This window comes from Rhopalosiphum maidis, chromosome 4, assembly GCF_003676215.2.
Source record: "Rhopalosiphum maidis isolate BTI-1 chromosome 4, ASM367621v3, whole genome shotgun sequence".
Taxonomy (NCBI): domain Eukaryota; kingdom Metazoa; phylum Arthropoda; class Insecta; order Hemiptera; family Aphididae; genus Rhopalosiphum; species Rhopalosiphum maidis.
Window position 1 is genome coordinate 142,009 of NC_040880.1, and position 27,174 is coordinate 169,182.

Consider the following 27,174-nt stretch of genomic DNA (forward strand, 5'->3'; position numbering starts at 1 on the left):
AAATTTAGAGTTTGTGACATACAACTTTTGGCCTTTTAGCCATTGATATAGTTTAATGGTTTAATCAAAGTTACGACGTTACGATATCTCATTTATATATATATATATATATATATATTAAATAAAAATTATAAAAGAAAACGCGATGACCAAAACGTTTTTTACTGGACGTGTTCAACTAAATGTGGAACAAAAATTTGTACTGTTGAAACATTAAACGGAAAACACGAAATCACTGTAATGCTAAATTGTATGTGCATTTTTAAAAAAACTTAATAGCAAATTTTACATTTTTAGACATATTTTTCTTTTTTTTGGTACACAAGGCATTTTAGTGTTATAACTAAATAAGTATCTAACAAAATTTAAATATATTATTCATTTATGAATAAACACCAAAACTTGATGTAGTCAAAGCCCAGTACTAAAAAGTATTGAAATATTTTTAATTGTAACAATGCTAGTTTTGTGAAAATCTGAACAAAATTAAATAGATAATTTTTCCTCATAATTTTATAATAGAATTCAATATCAATATATTTTATAAGTTTTCCATTAAACTATTCATAGAAAACTAACAATATTACAATAACACAATTTAAAAATAAACGTTAACAGATTTGAAATGTAATATATATTTGTTTAAATATAAACAGGTATTATAAATGTTCTAAATAGTTATTTTTGTTTGTTTACTCTGAAACATCCTATCTTTTTATGTCTATTATAGAATATATAGAGGAGTACCTCATAATAACTTATAGTACAATAAACTAAGTTTAATTGCCCATTTTGATATTATAATCAGTAAGAATTACAATTATATAATTTAATTAATTTAATTTTACGATAACTTTAAAATTTAAAATATATATATTTTTTACCTGTCTTATTTTTAATATTTTTATTTATTTATTTTCATTTATTCTTCTCATATAAAATTCCGAATGGTATATTTACACTTCAATTAAAAGGAAACTCTTTGAAAGTATTGATGCTGATAAATGATAATGTTTCTAGTGAAGGTAAATAATACTCTAATACTTTTAAAAAATAATTTTAAAATATTTAAAAGTTCAATTTTCTAAAATTTATTTTAAAAAAAAATGTACCTACTGTTCTGTTGTTATGATAATTAATACTTATAATATAATTAATAAAAAGATTTTATTTTTATATTTTATAAGATACAATTCGTACTTCAGCATTCCCTTTTAAAGTCATTCGTTATATTTCATCTACCTATTCTCTAAAAAAAAGTCTTTGTAAATAATAATTCATAATATACCATTCAGCATTCATTCATAAATTGTGTCTTTTCCGGGCGGAAATGTTGTTCCATTTTGTAAAATTAATCTCAATAACTCTAAATTATTCTCTGATAATAAAGCTAATGGGGAATTAATATATATTAATACTTAAACATGATATAATCTTATATTTATATATCTCTAATATTAATCTTTTTTTTTCAAATGTATAATACCCTATCCCTATGTACTATGTAAATTGGACTAACGTCCGTTAAATAAATAAATAATAATAATAATAATATATTAATTATTAGGTAATTAATATTTCATTCAAATATTATAATAGAAAATTCTAGGATCGAACTGTTAAACATACTTTTAGAAATTGTCAGAGCGCTTATTCCTTAAATAATCACTAATAAAAACCTAATACAAAATTTAAACTGACTAATAAAGCAGTTGATTTAAATAAATTTTCACATACCTTAAATGATTCTATACATGAAATTGTATGAAATTATCATTTACCATTTATATTAGTTTAATAATATCATTATTAACAATATATTTTATTTCATTTTTATTTAATCTTCAATAATGGGCTCCACTGATAAGTTCCCCGTAGCCTTTTTTATGGTAATTTAAAGTTTTCTGTTTAACTTAGTAATAATATGTACCTCCCCTCCCCTCAATAAAAAATCCTGGTCTAAATATAAATACCACAAATGTTATTATAACCATTTAATTGTAGTCTAGAAATGACAAACACTATAATAGCAATAATATATACAAGGTGAATTTTTTAAGCATACTCACCCCATTTTATGCTTAAATTTAGGGCGAGTAGTTTATGATTTATAAGTATTTAAAGTTTTGATGCGCGGAGTGGAGTGGTACGGAGTTACCCCACAAAATGTTTGTCCACTACTCCGCTTGTCAATACTTTAAAATATACGTGTAACCAGTGCCGGGTTAACTGATATGTTCCCCTTTACAAACCTTGTACTGTTTATAAAAACAGTGTTAAAATTGTTTAATCCTTAATTCATTAAAATATAATACATTGAATAAAATAAAAGTTATTGCATATGTCAAATAATGTTCAAAAAAATGTTCCGCCATTTATATTTAATAAACGATAAGTAAAAAAAATATAATGTAATAAATAGTAAAGAATCATAGTCTGAATAATATTATAAATTAGATTATTTACTAGTTTTAAAAATCCTTATATAAATATTAATTGCGACCTTATAATGAGTATTTTTCATTATTGTTTATTAAATAGTATATAATACAATACAGTATATTTAATTCATTTTTATTATTAAAGAGTACGGAGTAGGTACTAATGTACTATTTTGTATACATTTGTGATTTGTTATTTTGTTTAAATTATAAATGTATTATTATGTACGTTAGTTTTTACCTTTTAAAAGAAACTTTGAATTTTATGTGCTTGAGAATAGTTTGTTTTATTTTTTTCTCAGATTTTTCTAGAAATTTAGCGTCACTATTAACTTAATTCGCTTTTCGCTCATATTTATTAAAAAAAAAAAAACGCTGTTAACAAAAATGTTGTACGTTTGTTTTTCAGTCTATAATCTTTTTATTATAATATGACTTGACAAGACTGACTATGACTACGGTCTACGAGAATCGAGAGACGAATAATAAAATAATAGATAGTATAATAAAAATTAAAAACAATTGCTTGGTAGTGTAAAAACAAACCATTTGAAACTATTAATATCAAATTAATAATCTGTTGGTTATAATACAGTTATACAGACACAAACACGATTATGTTTCAATGTGTTCTGCTGTAAGCCTGTAAACATATTGTATACAAATTAAAATCAAAAATAATACGATAATAAGAACGAAAATAAAAATGCGTTGATTATTCGAGTTCTCTAATAACACAGGTTGCTAATAGACAATAGTATGGTCTTGACGTGATAATTCAGTGATTGACTATGTAATAATATATTACTATTATTTTGTTACCACATTTTTTAATGATTATTCATAATTCATCTTAAAAATTAGAATACATTAGGAGACTTTAAAACTTTCATTTTAGTCGTTGAAAAATGTCCGCCCCTAAAAAATTGAGTGTCTGGACACCCCCTCCCCACCCCCGAACTGTAACTTTTGTCCATAGTATACTAATAAATTTGGAAATGTTTTTGGGGAACTACTGCATACGCTACTGGCGGAAACCCCGCTTGAAAAAATCCCGTTTGCGCTACTGCATGTGTATCTTGTGAATAATATAGGCCGCCGTTTGTACCAAGCATCCATCAACTTGACCACCATATAGTCATGTTTAGAATAAATTCGCAAATCTATCTACAGTATTTTTATGTGAAGCTACAATAAAAAACAGTTTATAGAAATCAAACAAATACAATAAAAAAAATATTCATAAAAAAAGGTAACATTGGATTTTAAATGTGCTCTATTAGATATTTCAAACGATTAGACCACGGTTAGAATTAACAAATTAGTGTAGTATTATTTGTATACGAATTGGCACCAAAATTTTTTTAAAAAAATAATTTAATTATAATTTCATTAGAATTATATGGCTTTTTGTCGTTAAAATATTATTAATTACCGTATACGCATTTGTGTTGATATCAATCATGATGGTTTTATGTAGAATTTAGATTTAGAAAACAACATAGAACTATACGACAAATAACCATCGTGGCTTTTTGTTGTGCTTCCCAATGATCGTGTCAACTAGGGCGTGTTTGATAACTATCCGGAAGATGGCGTATTTTGGTGAACACAATCTTATACGGACCGCCCACCCCTAAACCATATACCACGAAAACGATGCCTAACCTAATGGAACGCGCGTCGCACACTATTACAAGAATGTGCAGTTGTTCAGTTTCCATTTTGCCAAGCATTCGCATGGTTGTGCATGTACCTGGGCAATTTGAAATTTTGTGGCATTTTAATTTTCAAAATAAAACGCTTTCGGTCACACCTGAGATTTTAATCAGAAAAGTAAGTCGTTTAATTAAATTGTTTATATAAAATAATAGGTATTAATGCTTATAATATCTACATATTATTAATTAATTTTAAATATTTTAATACTTACTTTCAATGCATTATACTTCTTTATTTTTTTAACATGTTAACAACCAAGTACAATAGTATAAGACTTTCGTTTAAATACCAAGTGTTTGTAAATGTATTATATCAGTTATTACTTATTAAATATTAATGGTCAGTAGTAATAATATTTTTAAGATAATTATTTTAATTACATTATAATATATACTACCTACCTAGTTATAATATATTTTTAAAATAATTTAGGATTTAAAAATCATTAAATTATCATTCTTTTAATATAATTATTTAAATTAGAAGAATCATACTATATGTATTGTTTTCGCCAAACAACCACATGGCCGTGGTACCTACTCGGCAGGTCGTGTAAGCGTCCTAAAATTCTACTAGGTAGCTGCAACGCAGTTGGTTATTCTGAAATATTTTTTTCTTGCTTTTTGTTCGATTTACTGACCTAAACATAAGAAATCGGTGAACGGATAACATCGGGCGCAATGTCCGTACATGTTTCCAGATTTATATTGTATTGTATTATGTTGTACCTATAGCATAGCATCAAAACAAAAAATCGATTTTCGCACACTAGTTTGTGGTGACAGACATATTATTGAGATGGGCACGAATTGTTAAATTACGAAATCCTACTAACATAAGTTACTACGCAGTACGCAGCAGGTAGTAGGTATACCTTTCTAAAATATCAATAGCACATTATATTTACCCCTCACCACCGCACAGAAACGACCTTTTCGTGGGACATATAATACATATAACGTATAACATAAAGCATTACCATAGCTATATAATATTTTTTTATAATTTATAAAGTGAACAATATTAAGAGGGTGTCGACGCAATATTTGTTTTCTCTCTCTGATCCACACGCAACATTGAAAAAAGACTTTCACCTAAAATCGTTTTTTTTTTTTTTTTTATTATTTTTATGCAATTTTAGAGTAACATTATCTATTACAAAAATTATAAAGGATAATATTTTCGAGAGAATGACCTTATCGGTTTTATATTTTATTGTTATTTAATTTTATATTCGACTTTCAAAAAAAAAAAAAAATAATTTAAATTATGTTTAAATTGTTTTGAGAGAATATTAAGACAAATCGATGTGTCATAATCTCAAAAATATTATTATCTATTGTTTTTGTAATAGGTGATTTTACTCTTAAGATTATTCAAAAATATAAAAAAATGATTCTGCATAAATGCGTTTTGTCTATGTTGCGCAGAACAAAGAAAGAAAATAAACAGTACGCTGATGACCTGACATCCTCTTAAGCCTTAGGTCCTTAGATATGCAATAGCATATATTTTGTTTTGACCTATTACACAATAGAGTAGCAATCACTAGGTTGCTGCTAGTGATGGGTACTGCTACGTATCATTTGATTAAGAAACATCAACACACAATTATTTTATAAAAAAAAAAATTATTATTATCCATTTTATGATGCATTTTTAATTTTTTTAATTTGATCTCAGCTTACTTTTTGTTATTTTAATTGTATGATAGGTGTTTTTATATAAATCCCTTTAGTAACTGTATAATTATTAAGTTTGAAAGATAAATTTTTACGCCTTATTTTTTACATTGTCTTCAATTTCATATTGTTGTACAAGTAAAAGTTTCTTAATCAATCATTTAATAAATTAAATTATAGTTTTTAACGTGTACAATTTTATCAGGATAGTTAATTAATTTCATATATTTGACTATATGGGTAAATTATTGAATATTAAGTTTTTTAATCTATTTATATTTCAATTATCATAGTTTTATTTTTGTGATGAAGTCTATGAGAAATTAAAGACATTTTTATTAATATCTTAGAATTTTGTTGATTCAAAAACTGACAACTTAAATAAAAATTTACAAATAGGTATTGTTGATATTTTATTTTCAAGTAGGAAAGACATATTTTAATAAACGTATTAGGTATAAATATTTCATTCAAAATGTATATTAGATATATAAATAGTGAATTGGTGACTTAATTTTGTAAAATTTTAATTTGAATGCATTTTTTTTTAGGGTTAATACACGTTTGCTTCAATAACCGCAGAAACCGTACATAATATAAATACAATGATGTAAGTATCTAATTAAAATTTATTAATACATAATATATTTACTAAATCTAATTTTTCTCATTGGTTCATGATTTAAAAAAAATGGAAAAGTTCGACTCCATGTAGATTTGTATAGGTAATCTATCTTATACATAAAACAACAGTGTAGATATTTTTGTAAACTTATTTAAATTACTTAAATTTTACCAATATTAGTAATTTCTAATTATTTAGGAAATTAAAAATAAATTATATGGTATCATTTCTATTAATTCATCTTATATTCAAAGAATATAATAAAAATTATCTTTAATATTTGTACTTATAATATCATTTATAAAATAAGATGAAATCTGATAGCACATTTTTATAAAAAAAAAATCTATCCCATTCACTAGCTACGCACAAATTATTATAATTCTTGCACCAATTAATATAACACCTATTTATAATATTAATGCACATACCATGTGTGTTTCAGGAACTTTTTAAAATTATTTCTTGTGTTATGGGCCAGCAGCACAGCTTTTGTAGCAACGACACCTGCTCCCGAGCGATCAGACCCATGGGAGGTGACACAACAATATTGTGGAGAATTACTTAAATCTGCTGTACAAATTGTCTGCAAAGGAAAGACACTAAAAAGTAATTTATTATTGTATGGTTTATATAATGATACAGTATGTGTAATTAGTCTAATGTGAAAAAAAAACAAAATTGTGTAGAGATTTATCATCAATAATTTTCAGTCCACATTGACATAAATATGATCTGTTGAGATTATTAGTATGAAAGTTATTATAAAAACAACACTTTTTATAGAAAAAAAATATATCAAATTTTGTTTTTAAAAAAATTTCTGAATTGAACTCCACAACTCAAAAATAAATAATAAATAGTAAAATTAGTATACAAAGTACAAAGTTAAAAAAAAAAATTAGACTAAATTTTCTTATCAATTATTAAATGTTTAATACTTTGTATCAAATCTAGTCTTATTTCATATTTATGTTGAACAACATAACTTTGGATTAATTAAATTAAATGTAAGTAAAATTCAATTGGATAGTTAGTATCAACAATTACACATGCCTTTCCCTACTGTGACTATTCATAGCATAATACCGTCCTACAGAATTTCATATTTATTATTATTAAAAAAAACATATTATAGTTAGTTATAAATATTACAAATAATTGAGTTAAAGGCACATACAATATTATACCTGTAGCTAAAAATAATTTCACAGTTGTGTTGTACTATTTTATTGGTAATAAAATTACTACTAATTTTAGTTTTCTAAAATATTTCACATCTCTATGGTCATCAGTTTCTTCATACATTTTAACTTTGATTATATAAATTATATTCTTCTTGAAGTTTTCCAAATATTCAAACCACATATAAAATTCCATAATCTAGAAACGATAAGTAAGTATTTGGAAAAGGGAATCTATGTATTAAAAATATGAGATAAAAAAACAACAAAAATGTAAATATCTAAAACTATTAAATTTAATAATAAAGAAGAATTAATATGTATTTTTAAAATTAAAATAAATATGGTTTTCAATTTTAATTGATACAAAATTGATATTTTATCTCTTTCTACTTTGTTTGAATCGAAAATTAATTTTGAATAACATAGAAACTAATGAACTCCTTCATAGAAATTACTTTTTAAAAATATGGGCGAGTGGGTACAATAAGTGTTGAATGAGTCACTGTATTGTCATGGTGGTTGTATTATACTTGTATACAGTGATATAATAATGAATACAACAATCGATACTGAATGAAGATGGTCCTGTCAGCCTATAACTAAATATATTTCATGTTATGTTTTTTGATATTGCTATTAGATAAGTAATTTATATTATCTACCTACCATTAGTAATACACTAATACAATAAGTTGAATTAATTTTTGTCGAAAACATTGCATTTTAAAAAGTAATTATGTTTATAAAATGTAAAAATACAAATGAAAGTTCATGTTCCTTCAAATAATATTTTTGATTTATAAAAAAATAATGAAAAACGTTATTCATATTGAAAATATGTAATTTTGTCCAAGTTTTAAATTCAAATATTTATAAAAAAAATTGTGCATTGGTATTTTTAAATTTTGTTTCCAATATGAATTTATAAAGAAGTTTGAGTTTTAAATTTAAGCATTTCAAGTCTTAAAACCTATAAAAAATTTAAAATTGTATTATTATTTTACTGCAAAATATATTTTTTAATTAATGTATTGTTATGACTTTGACAAATTTGAACCACCTCAAATGCATAAAAAAAAAAAAACAAATGTGACGATGTTATTTTAGTTATGAGGTATTTTGTATTAATTTTTTAAAGATTTTAAGCGAATAATATGACATTTATTGGAAACTCTATAAACAATTGATAAATGGAAATATCTATAAAAAATTCAATAACATTTAAAATATTTAGTTTATTATATTATTTGTAGGAAATGCTTACATAAATATTTAATGAAACTTTCAAATAACTAGTTATTTATTTTTGAATCCCCCCTCTCAAATCATTTTACCTGATGTTTTTGAAAAATCCTAGGAATTTGACCTCCAAAGTATAAACTAGATTCTATTTTCTATCTGAATACTCAAACCATCCCCAAAATTAAAAATTATGGTATTTTTTTTTCTACTTATATCATGTATGAAGTGTATTTACGATACATACACAAACACACATCATTGTAAAATCAATACATTTATCGCACTTTGCTCAAAATCAAAATAATTTCATTACAAATGTATTGGTTTAAATAAAACGTAATAGAATTATTACATCATGCTGCTTACCTAACTAAATAATTGATTTTGTTATAGTATTTTGAGTTAGTTACTATTCAAAATTCTATTTAAAGACGAAAAGATAGCATAGCTATAATGTTACTTTTATCACCTATAAGTTATATAACGGCATAATATTATTATGATATATCAATGATTCTAATTTAATTATGGTTTCAGATACTGTGGAACAATTTGAAAGACAAGAAAGAAATAAATTTATTATAAATGCATGCTGTACAAAAGAATGCAATTTAAAATTTATTAAAGCACATTGTCCTGAACAACACACTAAGTAACTATACAATCTAATTTGTATTAATAATATTATAAAATGTGAAAGTTTAATCGTTAAGAATTAATTGTTGGTTATTGTAGTAACCACTTCAAAAATATTTGTTCGGAATAAATTTATGTATAGAAAGTTGTATTAATCTATTGAAGATCTACAATTATTATTTTAATTTTAAATTCTATCCCTAGTTATAATTATTTATTATTGTTACCTGTAAAAATACATTGGTACAGTGCCTAAAACTTCTTGAGCACTAAGTTCAATATGTTTTTTAAATTTGCAATGCTTTCCTTGCTTCAATTTCTGAATTATCAGGTGTATAGTTTTAATATAGTCTTTTTCGGTGTCATTAACTATTTGGCTAACTATTAAATAAATACGATCACATTATTACGCTTTACACTCGATACATCGCCAACTAATATTTTTGTTGAACTAATATAAATATAATTTGTAACACAAGAGTCTAAACATTTTTATTTTTAATACATTCGATATTAATGGCTGCTAGAAAACACACACACACACATATATATATATATATATATATTTATTTAAACGTTACAGCATTCACGAAAATAAAACAGTGTTTAGTTTACACATTTGTAAAATTGTAAAAATGTAAAATGAATAAATTACATAAGCTACGACATCGCGTAGCGACACTAACTCGTTATGGTTTATGGTACGGTACTGTACGCGAGGTGGAGGAATGAAGACCGAGTATCGAAAGCTGCCACTGACGATGAGCGGCAGCACATGTCCGAGCGTAATTATACTTTTTTTTTACCGTAAAACATGGTTTCGTACTTTCAATAATACGGCTTACTGAAGGGTTATACAGCAAAAACACCTGTAGACTATAATAAAAATTGTAGAGGAAAATTTTATCTAGAATCGTATAGAGCCCGATTTTCGATATTTTTATTAATTATTCAAATAATTAAAACAATAAATAGTAAAAAAAAAACCATAACATTCATTATGAAATATTGGACGATTGAAAAAAAGATATCAAAAATTGAGCTCTATACGATTCTAGATAAAATTCTCCTCTAAAATTTTTATTATAGCCTATAAGTGTTTTTGCTGTATAACCCTTCAGTAAGCCGTATTATTGAAAGTACGAAACCATGTTTTACGGTAAAAAAAAGTATAATTACGCTCGGACATGTGCTGCGCTCATCGTCAGTGGCAGCCTTCGATACTAGGTCTTCATTCCTTCACCTCGCGAACAGTAGTTCACGTCCTCTTAATGAGAAAAAACAATGATAATATAGCTATGGTGTTTCGAAAATTAATCCAGGAAAAGTATAGATATCATTAACATTATATTTATATAAATGATAGGTACATATAAATTTGTGTGGTTCTTTTATCGTATTTAACTTATCGTTATATAGACATTTTAATTTTTTTCGCTTAGTTCTCGTCATTCTCAATTTTCTCAGTGTTCAATTTACTACTAGACACTTTATAATTTTAAAATTATGCAGGTACAAAACCAAACAGTTTATTCTGTGTTACTACCTACTCTTATCTACACTATAATGAACTTAGTATTGTTTTTAAATAAAAGTGTTTCAATATGTCTGGTAACAAGGGCGCCCGCAGGTCAAATTTCAGGGGGGATAACCAAAGCCGTATTTGAGGGGGATCAAAGGAGTCCGCCCCCCCTAAATTTTTAAAAGTGAAAATATTTTAGCGGTAAATATAGTTTATTCAGTTTATTGACTAAAAATTGTCAGCATTTATATTTTAAAAAAATGTTGGACCCCCGAAATTTTTTTTCAGTTACGGCCTTGGGGATAGCTTTAATTTTTATTCATAATCAAACACTTCTATTAATGTATAATGTATTAGGCTTATTTATAAAAAATATTTAAAGGTAATATAATAATTAATATTATATTTTACACTTATAGACGTATAGTAACTATATTAACTAATTGAACACAAATTGTAATTTTATTTTATTTTTCCAAATTCATTAATAACTTTTTCAGATAAAGTAAGTTCTTCGATTTTTTTTCCATATAAACCTAACATACATAATCCGGATAAACGGTTCTCACACATTGTTGAACGTAACCAGTTACCAGGTTTTAATACGACGTAATTTGCTGAATGTCCTTTCTATACTACAAGTTGTTGATGGAATAGTCATATTAATAATAATACTTCTCTTTAAAGTTGGATAAAATTCACAATCTTTTAAAAAAAAAGAAATATTTTCCTACCGACTATATATTACCTATATCAAATATCAATACACCTTGGTACCAATAATGATTTTTGAGATTTTAGAATATTTAATTTCGATATAATTATTTTAACTAGCAGGAAAGCTAGGGGGGAATTGCCCCTCGCGAGCGCCCTTGTCTAGCAATTTAAAAACCGGAATGTTGTTAAAAATCCAAAAACTAATATTATAATGTTTACAGATTAAATAAGGCCACTAAAATTAACATTCCTGCTGGTACTACTGTTCCAGTATTGGAATCAATAATTAAATCAACAACAACTACTACTACAACTACAACAACTACTCCTCTGCCGCCGACGAAGCCACCAACATCAAAACAGGAAAGTCACGGATTATGGTACTATATGTTACTACCATTACACGATCCATTTTATTCCAATTTTTACTTACCATAATTAATTTGTATTATAATAATGTAAATATAATTATACTTTTTTTTTCGTACAAATATTTTATTGTTAATAACTTATTTCTTTTGTTTTATTTTTCGTAACATATTCATACAGATGATAATTTATTTGGAAATCTACTTATTGATAACAAATTATCATTATGCTACGACATTAAAGATTAAATCTGATAAATTGGCTCTATATAATCGCCACGTTAACGGTCGCTGAAGATTAGGTAGGACAACTTATTACATTCTAAAATTTTATAATATTTTCATTTAATAAAGCATACCTAAATATTTTCAACGTAGCAGTTGAAACGCTTTCGCCTGTTGGTTAGCAGTGTTGGAAAATATCTAGATAAGTAACTCATTTATATTTATTTTGATCCAAATAAAATTCTAGTTATATATGAGTAGGTACCTATATATACTTACTAACTAGGTAGTTTATTTTAACCTGATTATCACCACATGAGACTGAAATATCTATCTAATTTGAAAAATAGTAACAGATATATGATGTTAAATATATGTATTATATTATATACCTTCTACTAAATTTGATAGTTGTGAGAAAAATATTTTTTTTTTACAATTTTTGTTTAATGCAAACACTGGGATATGGCTACTCGGCTTTGACATAAATATTGTTGACTTGTTTTGTTTTGGAAATGGATTATTCATTGAATGACTAATAAGACTAGGATAACTAAAAATGTTTCATCTCGAGTTATTGTTATAATATAAATTTATGTTATAAAACAATATTAAATGTTTGAATTTATGTATGTATAGGTTTGTTATCTAAGTTATCTTGTTATCTACCTATTAACAATTATTTAAATTTTACTATATTTTCGTCCTAATATCCTCGCTGGTAACCAATTATATTCCAACTTATTTGGATATGATTTGTTTTCAGTTAGTCTATTTGCATTAAGCCATACACACGTTTTAGTTTTTCTATTATGTCATGTTTCACGCACAAATTCGATAGAATCTTCGTTCAAGTAATTAATAACAATAAACATTTTTAACTATGCGATGATTGCGATACCTATTAAATTAAAGTTTAAACAATATAATGTATAATAAATATGTTTGTTGAGATGTAACCAAACTAATATTATGTAGTTGTATAAAAATCATTTTTTAACAGAATAAAAAAAATAACTTATAACAGTGAATTAATACTAATATCTTTAAATCTAAATGTATTGGCTTCTAATACTATAATATTATAGAAATATGCCATACAAGTAACCATGTAAAATATTAGAAACTCATTAGTCATTACTATAACTAAGCTACCTATTTTTTATTTTGTTGAAAATGAAATATTAAATTTACAAGCAACGCAATTTGTTTAAATTATTAATTATTAAGAGGACGTCACACACTGTTTTCTCTCTCTAGCCCTCGCGCAACATAGACAAAACGCATTTACGCAGTCTGAGTAGAACTTGCTCAATTTTGGTTCTAGAGTAAATATACCTATTATAAAATTAAATTTTGATAATATTTCTGAGTACAAGATGATGAGTTTTTTCCATTATTTTCAATACAACGTTAATTATATTGTTTAGAAATAGCTATAAATTACAACATATTTAAATAACCTTTAAATTTTCAAAATGTTAATTTTTTTAAAAAAAACTCATCGTCTTGTACTCAAAAATATTATCAAAATTTAATTTTATAATAGGTATATTTACTCTAGAACAGCGGTTCTCCACCTATTTATATTCGCGTACCACCTGCACAGTTTGAAAATTTTTACGTATCATCTGATCATTTTTTTTCACTTAATAATGTATACGTTTATGTTACATGTATAGAATTTTATTTTATTATGAATTACAAAATGATAGGAATTAAGTATTTAATATACAAAAAGAAATTAAATTAAATTAAATATGTACAATTATTATTATTATTAATAAAATTAACTAAATAATATTTAATGTTAATAATGATTCATTCCAATTTTTTTATAATGGGAGATTTTTTTCGCGTACCATAGGTTGAGAAGCGCTGCTCTAGAACCAAAATTGAGTGAGTTCTACTCAGATTGCGTAAATGCGTTTTGTCTATGTTGCTCGTGGGCTAGAGAGAGAAAACAAATAGTGTGTGACATCCTCTTAATTTAAAAACTACATATGAAAAAAAAATATATTTTGATTATTAGAATAAGATAAAATTTAAGTACCTAGATAAGAACTATTGGCATACAAATTGAATTTCCATTGTGAACCAAGAATAACATTTTTTTTATGGATTTCACATTTTCACAATCTTCAAAGTATTTTAAATTTTCATCTAAATTGTGCACAACAATTAATGTAATAAATATTTTTGAATCTACTGGTTTTTCAAAGTGTTTTTTTTTTCAAATAATTGTCTAATGATCATGATTTTGTTATTTAATGTTTAATGTTTAAACATTTGATAATTTCTCCAGATTTAGTCAAAATATAACTTCCGCGATCAACTTAAGTTTAATTAGAATGTATTTTTTATTAATTTATAATACTACAATTCATTAAATTTTTTACTCTAAAATTACTTTAAAACATTAGTTTTTATAAAAAAAATAAAAACGATATTTCATAGATAATGTTTGTTTTGCGTAAATGCGTATTGTCCATGTTGCGCGTAGGCCAGAGAAAGAAAACAAATTGTACGCTTGCGCTGGTCGCTGTGCTCTTAAAAGAGGACATTATACACGCACGTGACATGTGTTATTACTTTTCTCCGTCTTACAAATACAAAACATGGCAAAAATAGTTTTCCACGGCAAAGAACGGAAAAGGTTACAATCAGTGGCGTCACGAACATTTTATTCACAGGGACAAGAAACTATATCCACCCACCCAAACATAAAACTAAAACCTGTTGATGCATAATATATTTTTGTTAATTATAAAATAAATATTGATATTTTTTTACTATATCAATTAACATTAATGTAACAATCTTTTGATAAATCATTAAGTTGATCTATACTGCGTTTTTTTATAAAAAAAATTTGAAACGTCACTTATTGTTTTTGTGTTTTTAAACTTAACTACATCAAATGCAAGCAAGTATATGTCTTTTTCAATTTGTATCATTTAATTTCATTCGTTTTTTTCCACATAAACAAACATAATTATTCGCGTTTGACATTTTACAAATACGAACTTAACAAGCAAATTTGAAAGGTCACAAACTAAGTGTAATAGGTAACATAACGGTTAGGTCGGTGATGAAGTAATAATTTTTATAATTTTATAAAGCAGTTTATCACGGCTAGTGACAGAGTCACAGAATACAGGTGACACCTAATGTTCTATGTTGATAGATTTTTACATATTATGACAGGGAGTTTATACAGACAAGTTTATAGTGTGTCCCGCAGTGGCGTATTGCTAAAATTATTAGTGGATATACGCCTTGACGCGGTTAGATCTTAGGTGTCAATAATAAAACCTTAACATTAAACCAAAAAAACTTTATTCTCGTTTCGCTCGAGTACAGTTACAATCCTTATTAATTATTAACTATCGCTCTAAAACTACCTAGTCAAATATTTTTCAACAACTAACTCAGTGAAACCACACAATGATCAAATATTTTAAACATGGTCTTAAAATAAAATATATTATGGCATTTAACACCAAAATAGTCAAAATATGCTTGAGTAGGTATTTAATCCCAAATGTTGTGAATTGTATTTTGTTACTCACACAAAATGAAATATTTATCATACAAGATATGCCAATTTTTACCAATAATAATTAGGAATGAAAATATGAAATACTTAAATACTCAAATAGCTACTTACATAATTTAAGTATTTCCTACTGCAACTGCCATATAAATTATATAAATTACAAATTAAAACATACTGTAATAAGCCACTTCAAAATTATAATGAAAATTTTTTCAATTATTAATAAATAATAATTATCTAGGGTTATAGATATTCAACTATAATTAAATTAAATACAAATATATACAATTATAGGTATTTTTTAACTCTCAAAAGTTGAAAATTATTTAGTTTTTAACATAAAAAAATACCATGTCATAATATTTTATATTATTGACTACTGATTAGTGCATTACAATTGCATTAAAAATACTTACTTTTGTGTTTGATTCTCTAATAACAAATGTATTCATATTATTAATTTAAAATCTAAAATTCACAAGATTCGTGAAGAGTGTTAGTCTTAGCTCTCGAGCTCTGCTGATTGTTAGTGCCTAGTAATAAACTCGAATTGCTTATACATTATTATTTATAAATTATAATAAAGATGAAAAACAATATTAATTATAGATTATCACAGGTTTAGGACGTTTAGGTTAGATTACTTTCACCAACGAAGAACTTAGTCTAACCTAGTCTAACAAATAAGAATAGTTACTAGTACAGGCAGGGGCGTATACATGGGAGGGACGTGGGGGTCAGATCCCCCCCTATTGGATTTTTATTATTTTTTTGTTTTTGCTTACATTATGCAGTATGCTCTAAAATGTAATATTTTGTGATATTATAATCTATCGAGCTATTAAACTATGAAAATTTTCTCAATACTAAATACCATTATAATTGTATTTTATTTTATTTGTAGCAAAGTAATGTTTATTTAGTCGAAATGTTCAATAACGACTGTGTTTATACTTTATTATAGCATATTATTTATAAAGACAATACTTTATATATAATAATATGTATGTATGCTCGACTAAAAGGGCTATGCTTCCACTGTGAGCCTATGTTTAAAATGTTATCAGATATTATCGTTGTTATTACATTATGAGAAATAACTAATGAGATCATTATCGCTATTGGTTTAGTTCACCGCGTATACGCAGTACACTAGTACATAGTACGTACTACGTACCTACCATTTATTTATCTGAAATCTAAAAAAAAGACATTCATGGGAATGTTGAAAATGTGTGAAAATGTATTTGTTACAGGAACGGCTAAATGCCTAACACTTATGCCAGTTTATAGAAATATTTAATTACAGCAGAAGTTTTAGACTAACTAGCAAAAAAAAAAAAAAAAAATAGAAAACTAGATTTGTTAATTTAATTGTTATTTATTTTATTTATACATTTAATGATGTAGCATTTTATAATACAGAAATGTTGACTCTATAGAGTATTGGAGTGAATAATCTACCATATTGTGTTTAATATGAATTTTGAATCAATTCAAATTATATTTATTCAAATTTCATTGTTCATAATTTGTTCTTATATTTTACTACCATGTAAAAAGTTTTAGGAAAACGAGGGATTTTTCAATTTCCCCCTCCCATTTAGCTTTTTTTTTTCGATCCCCTCTTTCAGAAATCATGTCTACGCCACTGAATACAGGAACTTCGAATTATTCGAATGATTTCTTTTTAAAAACAATATTATTCGAATAATTATGTAGATAATATTTTGCATTTTTGCCCAATTCTGGTCATACACATACCATACGCGATACGTAATACGCATTACATACAACATTACAACAATACAGTAATACAGCATAGTATGATTTGTTACCCATGTACTAATGTACTGACAGCTGACTCCTAGAATAAAATATTTATACATAGTAAAATATGTTTACGACCTAACAATTTTACCCACCCAACAACCTAAAATTGTTTGGGGATTCGCCCTAAAAAAATAAGATCGTGACTCCACTGGCTACAACAATAACTAAGAAACGAAATTTTCACCACATAAAAATGAGAACTTTGGCTGTGAAATATCGTTTTTATTTTTAGATATTGTAATTAAAAAAAAGTTATTCAAGTTCAAAAAAAAAAAAAGGATTTTGAAACAATAAGACATTTTTTTGTATAATTGATATAAAAAAGGTGAGCAAGTGGATATCGCTCTACTGTAAGCCTGTATGGTAGAGATAGAGATGAGTAGGTCACTATAATGCAAGGGTGGCCAGCGAGAAGAGACTCATATAAATAAATTCATATGAAAAAATTTTTTTTGTAAAAATGTTACGATAAAATGGGAGCCGCAAAGGTCTATGACACGAGCCGCGGTTTGGTCACCCCTACTATAATGGACGTGTTAAATTTGAATGCAATAACAGGTATCATTGTCTACGAAAAATGATTCTGAACGGAGATGATTCTAGGATGATATATTAGTAAGATGATAATTAGTAAGATATATTATATTATTAATTATTACCTATATTTAAATTGTAATATATCATTATTTTACTCGATTTCGTAAAAAAAAATTCATACGCTCATAACATTTTTTCTTTATTGACGCTGGAGTTTTTTTTTTGTAGTTATTTGAAGATAAAATTATGGAGAACCTTGTGTTTGGTTTTTTAACCTTAGATATAAATTTTCAACTTTAAAATTTCTTGCAAATATTCGCGATTTCAACTTATTTCGTAATTATTTGGACTTTTAATGCTTATAAACAAAATTGTGACCAACGATTTTTGTTTTTTTTTTTACTACAATAAAAAAATCTTATAATAAACCTTGTGTTAAATTTTAAAGACTTTTTGGACAGCCAAATTTTTTTTATCGGTATTTTAAGAAAAAAAATTTAAAAAAATCAAAAATTTCAATGGTCTATAAATAGTTTAAAAAAATTCTAAATATTTTGAAAATTTAATCGTAAATATATAACGCTAATATAAACATTTGGTGAAAATTTTAAGTATTTACAATGATTCGTTTTTGAGTTACAGCAAAATCAAAAAATGGTTATGCGTAAAAATTCCCGTTTTTCCGATACTTTTTCAGGATTTTTCCTGACACTTTGAAAACTATTGGATAATTTTTACTTTTGACCCCCCAAAGTACCAACTAGATTCAATTTCCTTTTCAAAGTGGTGCTGAAATCAAAAATCAAAGACTATTACTACTCCAAAACGTGATGAAAGACAAAAAAAAATTTAAAAATAAAACACACATAATTGTAAAATCAATACATTCATCACTCATTCATTTAGAATCTAAAAAATAAAAACGATATTTCACAGATAATGTTTGTTCGAATTGCTGCTTCAAATTCCCATTGTCGCACGTCGGTGACCGGTTACGGTACGCATGGAAAATACAATCTCCGTGAACTTTTATGTCCCCCTACTCTATCCCAGTGCCTTTGACGTCCGCGATCGTCGACGTCGCAGTGAGAGCCGGTCGGTTCAAAAAAATAAAATAATTAATCCTCATCAGCGTAAAATGTAAATAAAAATAATAAGTACAAAAAATCTGTAGCCTGTAGAGATAAAAAAATGTATAACATTATAATTATGTTTGTGAAAATGTATAAGTAAATACAAAATTGTAATAAATTATTATTTTGTTTTATACAACTCATTTGTGTAGGGGGTTATTGCTATTGTTGACAATAAGGGGCCACATTTTTTATTTTGCCTAAGGCCACAAAATTCCTAAGTCAGGCCCTGCCGGCTGCCGGGCTTGTAGAATACAGTCTGACACTCCGGTCGTGGTATTGCGTTTCCGCCGCGAATGCTTCTCGTTAGTCGTTATACTACTTATACTGTCAAGTGTTGTCGTGGTAGGCCTTTGGCAAATTGTCGTAGGCGTTACTCCATTCGGCGTTCGAATCGCTGGAATCAATGCCCGACGTTAAATTGGTGTGTATCGAATAAGTCACCACGTTACGGGTCCAACTGATGTTCATGCGATTAAGTCGTCCATCGTCACGCGGTTGTATTGTCGGCCTTTTGCGAAGCCAGTTGGACATCCGCAGTTATTTATTTGCGAATTATATTCATTATTATACAACACCCGCGAGTGCTGCATAACCTTCACCGCGTCGTCGAAACAGCCGACACGCGAAGTGCGTATACATATAATATATGTATTGTCCAGTTCGCACTCGTCGCCGTCGCGAGGTCGTTGACCTCGGAAGAAATCAGCTGTTACGCGCCTATATTGGCTATACATCGCATTGGGGCCGTCATCGTCGTTCCAGCAAAGACTTTTACGTTGTCAGGTTTAGGTTTCAATTTAATATTTATATATTTTTTCATTTTCGTTATTATTACCTAATATTATATATTCGTGTATCTATTATTTATATGCTAAATTCTGGGCGCCCATAGGTATTATAATATTGATATTGTTTTTTAATTATTATATTATCTTATTCTTGCGGCTCAATATATTTGCTGTATTTCATATATTTTATATTAAATCGGTTACCCTCACGTCGACACCACACTTGTCAAATTCAGTCATCCCGGCAAATGGTAACCAATAGCCAGAGACGCAACAATGTTCTTAACTATACCTATACTAAGTATCAATTTGGAATCTTAACTACCTATCACTACAACCTGAATGGTTCTATCCCGTGCAAACAGCTTTTGCTATACTTTACATGTGGAAGACGGACACAATACATGCGGGTATAGCATCCTCTTAATAATAATTATTGCTATTTAAATAGTCCTATTTGTGACATTTTACGGTCAGTCGTGAAATTTTAGATTTCCACAAACTTTTATTTTCAGGTAGGTACTAAACATTTACAATATACTTGTAAATAATAATTATAGTAATAGGTAACAAATTATAATACAATTAAGTTATTGAATTATGCAGTGCTTATGTACTGTCGTCTGCAGTGGCGTGCCCAGGAATTTTCGATGGGGGATATATGTTATAAGAAAAGACCGGATTTAATTCCATTAAAAACACATAAAAATTGTATAATAAATTGCACTTTAAAAATACAAGTCATATAAAAAAACTTTAAATTCTTAATTATAATTAAATTAATTTAAAAAAAAATTGATGAATGTATTACTTTTTTGAATTAAAGTTAATAATTAAATATATTTCCAAATTAAAATTAAATCTTTTATTACTTAAAATATGTTTGTACAAAGAAAAAATACGTTCTACTTCTACTACACCAATTATTTATTAGTGAAGATTAAAAAAACTCAATAATTTAGGCGTATATCTAAATAAACATCTGCTTTATCCGATATGACTTTATAATAAGATTTAATAGTTTTATATGCTATATCTTTTATTTTTTTTTCAATTATATATATATACATACATTTATCTATGGTTTTTTTTTCCGTTTGGACCAGGGATTTTTGTTAAAATATCTTCAGCTTTTCTAAACCTATTCATATTTTAAGTAGCTCACTATTCGATTCTTCCAAGCTTGTAAGATTAATGGATAACTCAAATAAGTGTAATTGTATGAATATACTATAAACCACATTTGACTGCATTATATTGTACAAGTTGTTTCAGCTTTTTCACACTGATGGTGATTAACATCGTTTTATAAACATTTAATCACAATTAAAAAAATTTCAAAATTATTTGCATAGAAAATTGTAGCAATGACCATGTTTTCGACCTTGTAATAATATAGGTTCGTGAATCGGGAGGTAAAGATACACCCGGCATTTCTTTTCTGTATTTATTTATTCTCGATGGTATTACTTTTAAGAAAGCTTTGTTTTCCTAAAATAAACGAAATAAGTTACATATGTATTTAGATTTTTTATATTAAAATAATTACCATTGTTAAATAATCTATTTATGTTATAATGAATTTGGTTTAGTTAAGTATTTTCATTAAAACACTATAATTAAAATTATCCAAAAACGTGAGAAATTGCAAAAAATTGCATAATAAAATTAAGTAGGCAGATAATGAGAGAAAATAAAGTATATATAATATATATAATAAAATGTATATATTATAATAAATATGATTTATATAAGCAATAACTTATTACTAATAATCAAAATCAATGACTTTATAATAAATAACAACTCTAATATTTAATAATTTGTTTTCCGAAAGTCAACAAAAAAAAAAGTCAGGGAGGGATATAACCCCTAACCACTCCCCTGGACACACCACTGGTCGTCTGTAATGACCGATCTGTTGTCTGGTTCAAGTTTGAAAGAAGAGTTTACTAGCTAGCAATGTCAATGAACTATGTTGATATTTGGAAAAAATTAATTTAATGTTGGATTAGATCGTTAAGATGAAAATCGTATTATACGCGAGTACATTACAATACATCTATGTTATATACATACAAATTATAATTTTTACTTCGTAGAGTGAATTATTACATATAAAAATATTTAAATTAAATTAAAATATTACATATATTATTTTATATTACCTATTTCAAAAAAATCATCCATGTTTCTTTGTTTCACATTTTTGATGTTTTTTGACTACAGGAAGTGCTCAATTTTATTAAGATGAATTTATACAATATATTTTTATATTAAGATAATTGACAAGACGAACGTCTTATCCGGGAACATAGAGCGTATTATCCAGTGTTACTTACATGTTAAATGTTGTCAAAATCAAAGGAATTGTAAAAATGAGCTTATTAGCCGGGAAATCGTCTAAGCGAGAGCGTCTTAAACGGGTTCTACTGTATATCTTATATTATAATCTCAATAGTCAATACGTGTATGATATGAAGTGAGCTTTCTCGAAACTTATTAGTAGGTGTACACGGAATTTCTATCTCTGCTTTGCACGCAGCTACGCATCATAGAATTTTAATAATCTTATAATATGTAAAAATATACAATTAATATTAGTATGCATACATTGTAAATTTGTAAGCACACGGATCAATATATTATGTATCATTGTTTAACTTTCTATTGTAATGTGAAGCAATACTTATCAATACCACACATATACATTGACTATATGACGTCAATAACGCGTATAATATATAGGACTAAGGTCATCTACAAGACTCACTCTCGGACACGGTACGTCGTACAATGTGTGTCTAGATCAAGTTGTATGGGTTGCATGTCATTTGGCCTGGTAAATTATATCTGGCGACAATTAATCCGGTTCAAAAAGAACCTGTACAAAAAATATCCTGCTAAAAAACGTCCGGTAACAAATAAATTGTTATGGACGTCTCCACAACCGAGTTTGTTCGTTAGTAATAAATACGCGGTGTTTAAGTTATCACTAATACTTTATTAATATAATCAATTTTAAAAGAAATTAGTTACACAGAATAATTGTTAGACTTAAGAAAATAACAGAGGCTCTGCTCGATGGTCTGCCAGGACTACACTAAATATTACACAGACGGCGAGACACGGTAGTGGCTCGCTCGGGCTCAAAACTGTCCACACAGCGAATTCCCTAAAACCGTGTCACTCTATCGGTTCACGTGTTAATATGCTTACACACTATACTATATTATATTATATTATAACTATATCCTATTCTGGGTATAGCATACAGACAGGGGTTCACTACACCCCCCGGACTACATGAGACATGGGGGTCTAATGATCACCATGTTTCACTTCATCCGTGAGTTCTGATGCTCTGAAGTTTTAGAATTTTGTAAGGAAGTGTGTGGATTGCACATACTCTGCTACATTCTGGGGTTCTGCTATTTCCGGTCTGTAGAGTCGAGGTAGATTACACTTATATGTGATCAACATGTACAGAATTATTACTATTATTAAAATGACAATACAATAAACTATAATAAAATGATGATCTGGATTTACAAATATGTTGGTATCGTTGTACATTTTAGATAATTCTTTCAGTTTTTTAGCATCTTCAGCTAACTGATAAAAATTTTTAAAATATTTATTTGTATCTATTTGCTCGGGAACACGGCTGTTAATTATTTCTGGCATTTTTAATATTGCGTGCAGATTCAGATTTTCTGGGACGAAATCTCTATGAATTACTGATGATAGGGTTCTTGATGGTGTTAAAATCAGATTTTCTGTATATATAACACAATTATCGGAAATTTGAATTTTTCCTGTACCGTTGAGTAGGATTCTGCTAGAGTTTTGTGCGCATGTTACTGTAACTGCCTGCGAAATGCAATAATATAACCACGCGTTTTGTAGATAAAGCTTATGCCAGATTGTAGTATTTAGGTTCAGATATTTGAAATTACAAGCTCCTATCGTTTGATACGGGGAATTGTACAATGATACCTCACAATTATCCTGGTGTTTAGATTTACTAATAGCCTCAGGATTTACACATAACTTAAAAGAGAACAATGTTTCACATTTTTCTTACTGATCGTCGGTTAGACTGAAATGATATTCGTTAGTATCGCTTATTGCCAAGTACTGAGCTTGTGGTTCAATGATTAATATATTACCTTTATTTGTAAGTATCGGAAGTGGAATATTATGAAACAGGTTAAACCGAAGGTTTGACAATAAGGGTATATGGGTTACAAATACGAGATTCTGTTGGATGTACACTACGCTTAACTTGGATGTACGGAATAATTCCGGGATAGATAAATGAGATTCAGTTATAGGTAGCTCTAGTGTAAAAGGTAATGTCAGTTGTATTTGTTTAAGTTCGTGAATCAATTGAGAAGGGGGTAGACATTTGTATGCATCAATCCATTTAATGCTGAGTTGACAATGGATTGGAGGTTTTGAGTTTCCCAAGCGAATTGGTTTAGGAAAACTGTCAATATTGCAGTGTGCTCCAGGAAGGTGTATTGTATTTCCAATACATTGATTGTTGCCTCAGAACGCCTTGATTGTTCTTCTATTCTGTTTATATTCTGCTGCAATTTCTGATCATCTGTTAGCAGTTCATGCATGGTGGAATTTACGTTATTTATGACTGAAGAGACTATGCGTATCTGTTCCTGTGATAGATGAACATGTTTATCCTCGGAACGAGCAAGATGTTCAATGTTTTTGTAAAAGAATTCTGCATCCTGATCGGAGCAAACTCCAAAAAGAATGTTTGCTAGCCTTCCTACTGCATTTATCAACCTACGAGGTTGTCGGTTCGGATGTTCAAAGGTTCTGTGGTCTGACCCAAGGATTCGTATGACAGAATTGAGATTTGATTCAATTTCTTGCATGAACGGAACCGTGGATTGTATGAAATCCGTACACGCACTAGTTAAGATCGAATCCTCTCTTTTTTTTCAATTGAATACAAATGTCACCCGTTTGATCATGGAATTTCTGGAGTATTTGGTACTTCATGTAATAAGTTGTCAGATTCACGTAAGTGATGAAATCCCAATTGGTGTAGGAAATGCGAAGAGGTCCCATTGCTTCAAAGTATAAGCCCGATGAGTTCTGAAATGAAGTAACTTGGAAACTTCCGCTCTGAGAGTTTGAAAGCCCACGACATACCATTGAGGTTCTGAAACACAATTTAGATTTGATTCATGAAATTTCTTCAAGAGATTTTTGTGCAATTTTACATGTTTATTTTTTTTAAGATGGTCACATTCGGAGAGTCCGCATTAGTTTGCACCACTGTGAATGGTCCTAACCACTTAGGTGATAATTTTCCTTTACTTGTTTTTTCTTGCACTATGACTTTATCACCTTCATTGATTTGCAAAGGCATAGCTGTACGACCATATCGCTCCTGCGATTTCTGTTTTGATTTCATCTGTTGCTCTGTTACCATCTGGTGCGTTTCTTGCATAAGACGTTTCATTTCGTATTGATAATCTTGATAATTATACTGAAGTTCTGGCTTACGACTTAACGAATTTGGTATTGATAATGGATATCCGTACACGATTTCATGTGGTTGAAACCCTGTGGCTGTGTGTACTGAAGAATTATGACAGTACATTGCATAAGGGACATGTACATCCCAGTTTTGTGGATTTTTTCCAGAGTAGTTCCTTAAATATTCACCTAAGGTGCGGTGACTCCTCTTCAAGCTACCGTTACTCTGCGGATGATACGGGGTGGTCGATGTTTGAGAGATATTTAAGAGTTTGCATACTTCCTTGAAAACCTTACTAAGGAATTCAGTTCCACAGTCCGTCACTAGAGATTCAGGTTGCTCATGCAGACATACAAATTGAGTGACAAAATGCTGTGCGACGGTGTTTGCTTCATGATCCTTCATGGCACACGCCCAAGTGAATTTCGAAAAATTATCGATTAGAGTTAAAATATACGAATTCCCGTGGTAGGACTTGTTGAGTGGCCCTACGATGTCCATGAATACTTTTTCGAATGGTTTCGAAGCAGTAGTTGTTATTACCATAGGTTCTTTGATGGTCCGGTTTGGAGTTTTGTTGATTTGACATGCAGGACATTTCTTGATGTATTTCCGGATTTGTGCCCTCATACCCTGCCATTGGTACTGCTGTGAAATTTTATTATATGTGCGCGTTACACCTTGATGTCCACCAAGTGGATTTTCGTGAAATTCCTTTATGATCTGTAGTTTGTTATCTGTCGTTAACTCATCGCGAGTGTATATCTGAATATACACAGGAGAGTCACGGAAGGTATACCTTAACATATTTCGTACGACTTCCCACTTCAGTCCATCTAGGTCCGCAGCCTAGACGTGGACAAGCGAGCTGCGTAACTTTATACTTGACGCAGATTGACTTGAGGTTCTGTAGACTTTGGAAGAGAATTTCATAACTTGATTTTTGCCAGAAAAATTCTTTTGTGATTATATAAAACACCTGATGATTGTTCACATTGATTGTTGCAATCTCTGTTATTTGGCATTTTTGTCGACGAAGTTCATTAACTTTTCCAAATCGGGTTCGGAATTCAAATGCAATTCCTTTCCTTGCTTTAAAATCTGCTGATACACAATGTGCTAATGAGATTCCAGCCTCTACGGAAAACAGATCTCCTGTTAGCTCGGCAATTTTTTTCGTACGACCCAGTTTAATTTCATCTGCTTCCAGAAATGCTTGATAACCAGTATCACCTTCCCTTTTCGATTCTAGGTCTAGGTGTTCGTTGTCTACTGATTTTAAAGAGGTTCCTTGAGTTTCTGGAGGTTCTGACTGGTTGTAATGACTCGACGAGGTCTGAGCTCTACCGTTGAATACGACTCAGTGCGTCAGCATTTGTGTTGTTCACTCCTGGTTTGAAATGGATAGTGTACTGGTACTCTTCCAGCTTGAGGCGCCAACG

At 28.2% G+C, this 27,174-nt stretch overlaps 1 protein-coding gene across 2 annotated transcripts in view; it reads right to left on the bottom strand.

Annotated features, from left to right (window-relative positions):
* The window catches only part of LOC113560246 (histone deacetylase Rpd3-like), a 40,123-nt gene extending 30,083 nt beyond the window's left edge, over positions 1–10,040 (bottom strand). For both annotated transcript variants that reach the window (XM_026966016.1, XM_026966014.1), the window contains exons 1-2: positions 9,763–10,040; positions 6,902–7,056 (exon numbers count right to left, since the gene is read on the bottom strand). The gene's annotated coding sequence lies outside the window, so the exon portion shown is untranslated. The remainder of the gene's footprint in view (positions 1–6,901; positions 7,057–9,762) is intronic.
* Between the last annotated feature and the right edge of the window lie 17,134 nt (positions 10,041–27,174).